This window comes from Pteropus vampyrus, unplaced genomic scaffold (assembly GCF_000151845.1).
Source record: "Pteropus vampyrus isolate Shadow unplaced genomic scaffold, Pvam_2.0 Scaffold129, whole genome shotgun sequence".
NCBI lineage: Eukaryota > Metazoa > Chordata > Mammalia > Chiroptera > Pteropodidae > Pteropus > Pteropus vampyrus.
Window position 1 is genome coordinate 1,388,556 of NW_011888910.1, and position 8,483 is coordinate 1,397,038.

The 8,483-nt window shown below is 38.9% G+C and overlaps 1 non-coding gene across 1 annotated transcript; it reads right to left on the reverse strand.

Moving 5' to 3' along the window:
* Window positions 1-2,534: 2,534 nt before the first annotated feature.
* Window positions 2,535-2,653, reverse strand: LOC111744201. Its single transcript, XR_002782050.1, has one exon. It is a non-coding gene; the product is annotated as a 5S ribosomal RNA (ribosomal RNA).
* Between the last annotated feature and the right edge of the window lie 5,830 nt (window positions 2,654-8,483).

The following is an 8,483-nucleotide window of genomic DNA, read 5'->3' on the forward strand; positions in this document are numbered from 1 at the left end:
AACTGGTTGGTTCATCTCACAAACCAGTCATTTGGACAACTGTTTTTGAATTGACTTAATCTTTATAAACTGTCTGTATGTGTACCTAGAGCTCTGGACTCTAGAGATCAACAGAAGCACCCCACATGTAATCTTGTGCCATTTTAGATAGAAACTTAAGGCAAGCTATAATCGGCTACCTCTCTTAGGGTCTTGTGTGTTATACTGTTGAGCATCTTCTTCTGTGCTGGTACTACAGTTCCACTGATTTTGACCCTTTTCTGGTGTATCCCAATTTGTTCACCTTCCCTACTGGCCTGACAGAGAAGTTCTGGCATATTTTAGAGTGAACTCTTATAGCTTATAAATCAAAATATTCAGGAAAAAATTTAACTCTTTTATACATCTGCCCATTAATTAAAGAATGCAGATTTCTTTTCTTTCTTTCTTTCTTTCTTTTTTTTAATGCAGATTTCTTTAACTCTTTCATCACAGTGAACCAAGCTCCATAGGGATTAAATAAGCATGCAGGAGATGAAGTAGAGAAATTTGTGATGTGTGACATCTGTCTAATCTTTTCAGTAAATGAACTCCTCATTTCTGTACCAGCCAAGGGTTCCTGGTAGAATATGTTATTTATAGCATTACATGAAAGTGCCTAGAAATACAGTGTGGGCAATGAAACATGACAAATGGAAGTTGACTCCTAGGGGAGGAAAGCTTCCTTTAACATTGCCTTGTTTCCTGTTTTTGCTGCTATATTTGCTAAGAGTGTCTGAAGCTTGTCATTTAATGAGTGTCTAGTCTGAATGCTTTTTCACCCAGACACGCCAAGACTACCACTGACTATTTTCTAAGGAGATGTTGATTAACAGCGGTAGAGAGCCTGCTGAGTAGAGCTTACTATTGATTCTGAGGGTAAATGGAGTTGAGTGGTGGCATGAAAAATCCTGGCAGGTATTGAGCACTTACTATGAATCGATTTCATCTCACACATGTTTATCATTTAATCCTCCCAAGAACATCATGCAGTAGTACTATTATTTTCACTTTACAAAGAATTTTAAAGTTCAGAGAGATTAAACCATTCAGCTCATAGGCATGTAATCTATGCAGTTTCACTGGTCCCAAGCTTAAAGGGTGCTCATGTTAGGTTTAAGGCTCTATTATTATTATCTTCCTGAAATTCTTAATAATTTTTTTTTAAGCAGAATGCTCTGCATTTTCATTTGCAGTGGATCCCAGAAATTATGCAGTTAATCTTGCTTAAAAGCACTAACCTTGAACATTTCAAATGCCCATGTCTCTTTCTGTGGAGTTCATGACTGCCCTCAATTCCCTAGATCTCAGGAGGCAGGTTGGGTAATTCTGCTGTGTGATGAGAGATATTTCCTGGATCAGGAGGAAGAGTGGCTATAAGTGGAAGAAGGAGGTGGAAGGAGCTCCCTATAGGTGCTGTCTTTACCCCTCTCTTGTCTGTCATCTCTTTCTCTCTGCAGATTCTTCCCAATCTCCCCAGTTCTGCTAGCCTTCACCATACTCAGTGGAGTGCTGGAATTAGAACCCAGTGCTCTTGATTCCAAACTCCACACTCTCCTTGCTAATCCTATCTGTGGACAGACAGGTGTGCTGCTTAGTTCCAAATGCTCTAGCAATTCTTTGATTAGCTCAGATTTACACCACCCACATCAACATTTTGTGTTCTGGCTGGACTTGCTTGCAATTGGGAGGATGACTCTCTAGCTTCAATCTCTAATCAACAACTGCCTTCTGAACTGCAGACATTTATTTCCAGACACCAACTGGACAAATACAGCTGATATTTCTACAGGCACCAAAGCAAATCATCTACTCTTTTACAGTTAGCCTTTCTTCTCATAGTTGTGATCTCAGTTAAGGGAGTCTCCTCTCAGCCAAGTGCTCTAGCTGAATAGCTTAAATTGTCTTCACCTCTTCCTTTTCTCTCATTCTCAACATTGCTAAATCCTATAGAGTTTTTTTTTCCCCTCCAGAAAAGTCCCATCCCCTTTACTACTGCCTTAGTGTGTTCCTTGGCGAACTCTGCTAGATTTTATAGCCATGGTAATTGGTCACTCTCTCTCACTGTCTCTCTCTCTCTCTTTTGGTTAGTAACACTTTATTTTGTAATTAAATTTACAAAATCTATATTTGATGTGTTGAGAAGGGGAACCTCTGTTTTAAAATTTTTATATTTAATTAAATTAATAAATTGAGGTATAATTGGTATATGTGTTAGTTTATAATTGGTATTTTATATTAGTTTTGGGTGTGCAACATAATGATTCAACATTTGTATACATTGCAAAATGATCCCCACAATAAGTCTAGTTAACATCTCTCACTTTACATAAATTAACCAGTGTCTTTGCTTTATCATCGTCCCCTTCCAGGCTGTCCTCCACTTTGCTTCAGAGTTATCTATCTTTTTTATTTTTATTTTTTAGGCGAGGCAACCCTTGGTTGACCTCAGAGATTGCAAGCACTTTGTCAGTTACAATCTCTTATTTTTTATTTTTTTATTTTATTTTTTTTAATGCCTACAGCACCTGGTCTTCCTAGATGGTCTCCCATCCAAGTACTAACCAGGCCTGACCCTGCTTAGCTTCCGAGATCAGATGGGATCGGGCTTGTTCAGGGTAGCATGGCCGTAGAACAGAGTTATCTATTGATAAAACAATCTTGATCATTCAATCTCTTGCTTGAAACCTCCATGGGCTCTTGTTGGCCACAGGATAAAGTCTAAACGACTTTCACTGTCTGGCCTCGCTCAGTCTTCTCAATTTCACCTTTTGTTTCTCTCCTACACTCCATGCATCAGCTGCCCTTGATTCCTGTTCCCCAGTAAAAGTACTTTTTATGCCTCTCTCCCTTTTCATGTGCTATTTCTTACTGGAATTCTCCATCTTGTCTTTCATTATCCTCTTAGTGATGTATGCATTCTCCAAGATGTGGATCAAATGTCGCTGGTGCTAGAAAGTTTTCCCAGATCTCCACCTACCCCTTCCCAATCTCTCTTTTTTTCACACTTTATTTGTAAGAATTTGGCCATGAGTCTGTCAGTGGTCAGAGGGTAGGAATAATGGCTGTTCATCTTTGTACTCCCAGTGACTACTGCAATGCCAGACATTCAGGAGGGGATAATGACATATATGTGTGTGTGTATAAAATTTTGAGTACAACTCAACCAATCATGTCATCAGCTCAGAGGGAAAGATTCTTACTTCCAGAATTTTCTGTTGCCAGTTACATAGTATATGACCATACGAAAACCGTATTTTATCAAAAATGTATTTTCTAATTCATGTTTATTTTGCTCATTAAAAAACTCTATACCACAAGGTAGGAGGAAGGGGCGGAGTGGACGGGGTAAAAGGAGTCAAATATGTGGTGACAGAAAGAAATCTAACTATGGGAGGTGAACACACAATGTAAATATATATACGCCTTACTGTTAAAATTTACAGCTGAAACTTATATTTCGTTAACCAATGTCACCATAAAAAAATTAATTAATTGAAAAAACTCTTTGAAGATAAATAAAACTCTTTTTAAATGGTATGTAGTTAATATACAATGAAATGCACGGGTCTTAAATGTTTATGTTGATACACTTGATGATTTTTATATACCTTTGCAACGACCATCCCAAGCAAGACAGAATGTTTCTGTTAACTCATAAAGTCCCTTCGCTTCCCATGACCCCAAGAATGACCCATTTTTTTGACTTCGATCATCACAGGTTAGCTTTGCCTTTTGTAGAAGTTCATATAAATGGAATCGTGCAGTGTGAACTCTCCTGTACCTGCCTTTCCCACTCATATCATGTTTTTTGAGATTGTTCTGCTTAGCAATCGTTCATTCCTTTTTATTGCTGAGAAGTATTCTGTTGTAGGAATGTACCACAATTCATTTATTCCTTCTCTGAGTATGCATGAATAATCCTGAAAATCTGAGAAGGCATAAGCCATCCTGTAGTCTTGGACGGTGGCATCAGGGAGAGTAGAACAGTCCATTTGGCTCTTATCATGGACCCTCGAGGTCAGGTGTTACATATGGCAAATGTCACCAGACCGATGGGTTCTTTTTATTGCTTTTGTTCTATCGCCATTAGACTGGTTGACATACCTTTCTGCACACATTGTGCTTGTTTATGTCATTTCTCTTGCAATGGAACACAGATAACCAAATACCTTAGAATCATACTCTGTGGAGTGGTCTTTTATGAGGGTCCATGATGTCGATTTTGGCTCCTCAGAGGTTTTTTTCTCCATATTTCTAGCTTCTTAGCCATATTCCAGATGGTTGGAATCACTTCTGGAATGTACTCTCTGGCTCAGTTTGGGTCTCTGAGCTCCAGATTCCACTCTATTCTAACCACAGGTGTCCCATGCCCACTGCCGGGCTTACATCTCTATTGACTAGCCCAGCCTGCATACCTTCCAGGCTCCGCTTATGATCCTCTTGCTTAGGATTCTCAACACGGACCTAATCTCCTGCTTCGATAACTGGAACTTGTCTGTGTGTCCCTAAGCCCAACTTTGTGTCTCAGACCCTGACCTCAGCTTTGCCCTCAGCACCTGTTATGTCACACACCCTCTTGGCATAGATGTCTTTCAAAGTGAAACTACATAGGTACCAGCTTAAAAACACTGAGAAGAGCTAATTGCATCCTTATTTATCACACCTGCCCATGGTCCCTCCTAAGACTGCAAAGTATTGGCTCTATGTACTTGTACTAATGTCAAACACTTTAACTCTCACAACAGAACCATGAAGCTAGTGATAGTACCACTGTTTTAGGACAAATGTAGGAATGAATACGGAAAAATAAAATAACTAAAAAAGACCACCCCCACCCTCCACAGGTTATGCATTCCTTAATAGGTTCCCAGTTCCACATAATTTAATAGGGTGATAAACTGTCCCCGTTTGCCCAAGACTATCCCAGTTTAACACTACATTCTGCATTCTGGGAGACCCCATGGTTGTAGGCTCACCTAGCTAGCTGGTTAACCTAAAACTTAAAAACAACATTGAAAAAACCTGTTTTAGTCAGAAGAAATTCTTGCATTTAGTTTATTTAAATTAAGCAATGGTATTATAATCTCAAAGTGCATTTATTAACCCAAAGAGACAAACTTTTAGAGTATGGCTTTTACAGAATATGCCCTTCTCCAGGATTAGCTAGCTTCATGTCTGCATTTTTCAGTGTTTCAGGGTTTGAGGACAAGCACATGAGGCTTACCTCTCTGGAGAGTCCGGATAGTCACGTGCTCATGTTTGGAAATTTTTTCCTTAAAAAATTTTTTTTTGACTTTCACATCTGGAATTTAACACATTTTTGGATCATGAATGTTTCAGGCACTTTGTCCTTAGAATGTATATAATCACTTAATACTGCACTATGGGAGGAGAAATTTACTCCCTCTATGCACACCCAGGAAGTGCCAGCTTGCATAAACTCTTTATTCAGGAAAATCTAGAAGAAAGCCATAACAAAGACAAGAAATGCTCTCAACACTTCTCACACAGGAGTGCATGCTTTGAACAGTGGAGAACGTGGCATCCTGACTCTTGGAGAGCGGAGATTTATAGCTCCTTGTTTCATGTTTTTTCAACCTTGAGAGAAGGACATTGTAATGTCACTGAAATTTATGCTGTTGTCAATAAAATAATTTCTTCTCAGTAGATATCTCAGATTCAGGGAAAACTTTTGAAAACAAAAGTGGCAGAGCAAAATCAGACTTATGGCCAGATGGGCATGGGCGAGGCTGGGGAAATGGTGTAAATGTATGGAAATTAGAATCACTTTCTAGGCAGAAAGGGATTCGTTTTCAAAAGAGCAATGGAGACCAACATCTCAGAGGAGGGCGAGTTTATCATGAGCTATAGGCTTTGGGGGAGAAGGAGTTACCTAACTAGGTCCTGAAGGAAAAGTGGTATATATGAATCTTGGACTTCCAGAACTGTGAGAAGATAAATACCTGTTGTTTAAGCCATCCAGTCTGCAATATTTTATGGCAACCCTAGTAGACTAGTATAGAAGAAAACCAATGCTTACATGACAATTAAAATTTACAGAATGCTTTCTTGTGCATATTCTTTTCTTTTTCTTTTTTGTTCACAGGGTAACAAAATGCTATCAAGTAGTGTGTAGAAATTTGATTCAATTAAGTGCATATGTTTCTTGCATTACGAAGTGTAGAGTTTAGGTTTGTGTCTTGTCTTCCTTCCTGCTGCTTTTACGTCCTATGAAGCAGGTGGAAATGTCTGACAGTTAAGTAGAGCAGCTAAAAGTGCAGACCTATTGGTATTCTTTGGAAGAAACTCCTTATACTTTTTACCCTAAATCTCCACCCTACTGTCACCCTGCATGTTCTGGAGCTTCTGGAGCTGATATAATTTTTTTTTCCAGTTGTGAGAAATGGTGTGCAATGCTGATTTAAGACAAGAGGCTACCATCTTGAGAAAAGAATTCTCAGAAATGTGAATTCTCTCTCTCCTCCTTGCAACTCTGACTTCTTTTACTAGTAAGTCATGGACATAATTGCTACACTCTGGTTCCAGTTTGTTGTTCCTAATGGTTCACATGAATTTATCTGCCTTTTCTCCCCTCCTCTCTGCTCCCTACTAACAACTTTCCTCTCTTGCGTACCTCACCAACACCCTGCTTCTCCCTCTTAATTTTAATAAGAACCATAGACAGCTGGAGTTAAGAGGGACCATCTCATGTTATCTCAATCCAGAAGGGCCTTGGAAAGCTAGAAAGAAAGCATCTCCTTTGTCATATTGGTTATATATACTAGGTACTCAAGTACTTTGGTTTATATTGACACTATTGGCGTGACTGATTCACTGATAGAAAATGTAGCCCTTCTGGTCTTTTTTCTTTCCTTTATAAAATATGTTAATCTTGACCAGGTAGGGAAAGTTTCCATCTTCAAAATCTTCAAGCATCGACCTGTCACCTATAGATGAGTGACAGTTTTAAAGGGCCGGCTGGGAAGGATCAGGGCAAATGTGGCCACAGGCATTGAGGGTTTTGCGGGGTAGTCTCAATGGGAGGATTATCCTCAGAGTAGGCACCACATTTCCTTTCTTTTTATTTATTGTAATAAAATACACATACGTAAAATTTACCATCTTAACCATTTTTAAGTGTACATTTCAGTGGCTTTACATACATTGACATTGTTATACAACCATCTCTGCCATCCATTTCCAGAACTTTTTCATCTTCCCAAACTACAACTTTGAACCCATTAAATATTAACTCCCCATTTCCCCTCCTCCCAGCCCCTGGCAACCATCCATTCTACTTTCTGTCTCTATGAATTTGACTATTCTAGGTACTTTATATGAGTGGAAAGAGGACAATGTGTGCCCTTTTGTGTCTGGCTTATTTCACTGAGTGTAATATCCTCAGGTTCATCCATGTCGTAGCATGTGTCAGAATTTTTTTTCCTATTTTTTGCATGAATAATATTTTATTCTATGTGTAAGCCATGTTTTGTTTATCCATTCATCTGTGGATGGACACTTGGGTCATTTACACCTTTTGGCTATTGTGAATAATGCTGCTATGTATATTGGTGAATAACTATCAGTTCCAGTCCCTGCTTTCAATTATTTTGGCCATATACCCAAAAGTGGAATTGCTGCGTCATACAGTAATTCTATGTTTAACTTTTTGAGGAACCACTAAACTGTTTTCCATAGCAGCTACACCATTTGACTTTCATACCAGCAACGACAGGCATCTTCATAATGGGTACAGTGATGTATTGGGCGTCCTGTAAAGCTATGAATAAATGACAGGTACGCATTCTAAAAAGTACAAAGGCACATGGGCCATTAGATACCTTATAAAGCTGTCTTTTTTTCATCATTTCCCATCCAAACAGATAGGAAGTACAATAACTTTGGGTTTGGGAGGTGTAACACATAGAAATATTTGATCGAAGACAAACCGAACTACTGTGCTCTATTAAAAGTGAACTTCTTCTAATAAATAAACTCCATGGACACACTTGCAGCCATATGCCCAAACATGATATGGTATTTACATGCCCAGTAACAAAATCTATTTCTTCATTTATTCTGCAAGAATTTGTTGAGCTTATTTGGAAATATTCTTCCTTAGTCTAAGTTTTTTCCCTTTACCCTTGAAATCAAATAAGTATATACTTTTTCTTCAACTTAAAATTTTATGAACTGTACAGGCATCTGGAGGGTAGAGTATAGACGATGCTCAGTAAATGTCTCCTGGAACAAAACGAGATGTTTTCTGCTCAGGTTTTACAACCGGTGGTGTATCTATCAGCTCTCCCCACCCCCCAAATTCTTAGCGGGTGGTGGGAGAAAGACTTTATTTTCACGTGTTGTTTTAGAGAGATGTTTTAAGTGTGACTGCTCTAGTACTTGCCAGTGACAAGCAGAACACTAGTCTTTAAAGACTCCACACAAGTCTCCCCCACAGTGCC